We start from the raw sequence: 2,473 nt of genomic DNA, 5'->3' as shown, positions 1-2,473 counted from the left end.
AGGCCCGACTTCAAAGAACTCAAAATGGAGCAGAGGAGAGTGGGTCTAGGAACAGGGCCAGCATGGTGGGTTCACAGAAGGTCAGAAGACTGAGGAAGACCAGGGCACCAGAGAAAATCACTCTGAAACATTGCTCATAATGCCATAGCATCCCCTATCAGGTTTCTCTTCCACGGTACCATTAGAAGTAAAAATGTGTTCAATATAGACCTCACATAAGCCTCTGTGTTCAAATGAAAAGATTTTCTTTCCTACTCTAACAGTCTGCTTCTGATGTCTCTGCTTCCCAGAGTCCAGCTTTCTTTCCTCTGTCTTTGACTTTACTGCCTTTCACCCCTTCTTTCTCATCACTACCTCTTTCTCACTGGAATATTCTGTCAGTCTCAGAGGCTGCCCAGAAAGAGCGATGTCATGGGTTTGCCTAAAAAGAGTGGCCACTTGCCCTGAAAACAGAAAATGTAAAGGTCACCTGGTTTGACTTGTATTGTCCCTGAGCCCCCAAGGCTTTGTCTTGCCTCTTGCTTGTGTAAGGTGCACCAATACAAGGTTGTAAACCAAATATACAACTCTAAGGCCCCCCAGACATCTGAATGGACTTCCTTCTCAGCCAGGACACTCTTAAAATTTAACCTGAGAGACTGGTTAAGGCCATGACAGGAAGTAGGGGTCGCACATGCTTCATTATACCTCTCTGGCACTAAGATCAACACAGACCTTAAGTCTGATAAGAAGCATTTATGATCTATTCTCTCTGAAGCCTGTTACCTGAAGGCTTCCTCTGCACAATAAGAATTTGGTCTCCACAATCCTTTATCTTACTTAACCCAGATATTCCTTTCTAGTGATTCCAGGTCTTTAGATAAACTCAACAAATTGTCAACCAGAAAAATTTGAAACCTACCTATGACCTGGAAGCTCCTCAGCTTCAAGTTGTCCCACTTTTCTGAACCAAACCAATGTATTTCTTAAATGTATTTGATTGAAGTTTCATGTCTCCCTGAAATGTATAAAACCAAGCCAAACACCGGCCACACTGGGCACATGTTCTCAGGGTCTCCTGAGGGCTGCGTCATGGGCCATGGTCACTCATATTTGGCTCAGAATCAATCTCTTCAAATGTTTTACAGAGTTTGACTCTTTTCTTTTTTTTTTTGTTATACTTTAAATTTTAGGGTACATGTGCACAATGTGCGGGTTTGATACGTATGCATACATGTGCCATGTTGGTGTGCTGCACCCATTAGCTCGTCATTTACATTAGGTATATCTCCTAAAGCTATCCCTCCCCTGTCCCCCCACCCCACAACAGGCCCCGGTGTGTGATGTTCCCCATCCTGTGTCCAAGTGTTCTCATTGTTCAATTCACACCTGTGAGTGAGAACATGCAGTGTTTGGTTTTTTGTCCTTGCGATAGTTTGCTGAGAATGATGGTTTCCAGCTTCATCCATGTCCCTACAAAGGACATGAACTCATCATTTTTTATGGCTGCATAGTATTCCCTGGTGTATATGTGCCACATTTTCTTAATCCAGTCTATCATTGTTGGACATTTGGGTTGGTTCCAAGTCTTTGCTATTGTGAATAGTGCCGCAATAAACATAGGTGTGCATGTGTCTTTATAGCAGCATGATTTATAATCCTTTGGGTATATACCCAGTAATGGGATGGCTGGGTCATATGGTATTTCTAGTTCTAGATCCCTGAGGAATTGCCACACTGACTTCCACAATGGTTGAACTAGTTTACAGTCCCACCAACAGTGTAAATGGGTTCCTATTTCTCCACATCCTCTCCAGCACCTGTTGTTTCCTGACTTTTTAATGATCGCCATTCTATCTGGTGTGAGATGGTATCTCATTGTGGTTTTGATTTGCATTTCTCTGATGGCCAGTGATGATGAGCATTTTTTCATGTGTCTGTTGGCTGCATAAATGTCTTCTTTTGAGAAGTGTCCGCTCACGTCCTTCGCCCACTTTTTGATGGGGTTGTTTGTTTTTTTCTTGTAAATTTGTTTGAGTTCTTTGTAGATTCTGGATATTAGCCCTTTGTCAGATGAGTAGATTGCAAAAATTTTCTCCAATTCTGTAGGTTGCCTGTTCACTCTGATGGTAGTTTCTTTTGCTGTGCAGGAGCTCTTTAGTTTAATGAGATCCCATTTGTCAATTTTGGCTTTTGTGGCCATTGCTTTTGGTGTTTTAGACATGAAGTCCTTGCCCATGCCTGTGTCCTGAATGGCAATGCCTAGGTTTTCTTCTAGGGTTTTTATGGTTTTAGGTCTAACATTTAAGTCTTTAATCCATCTTGAATTAATTTTTGTATAAAGTATAAGGAAGGGATCCAGTTTCAGCTTTCTACATATGGCTAGCCAGTTTTCCCAGCACCATTTATTAAATAGGAAATCCTTTCCCCATTTCTTGTTTTTGTCAGGTTTGTCAAAGATCGGATAGTTGTAGATGTGCAGTATTATTTCTGA

The sequence above is a fragment of the Gorilla gorilla genome, chromosome 11 (assembly GCF_029281585.2).
Source record: "Gorilla gorilla gorilla isolate KB3781 chromosome 11, NHGRI_mGorGor1-v2.1_pri, whole genome shotgun sequence".
NCBI lineage: Eukaryota > Metazoa > Chordata > Mammalia > Primates > Hominidae > Gorilla > Gorilla gorilla.
Note: the sequence above shows the minus strand (reverse complement) of the source record.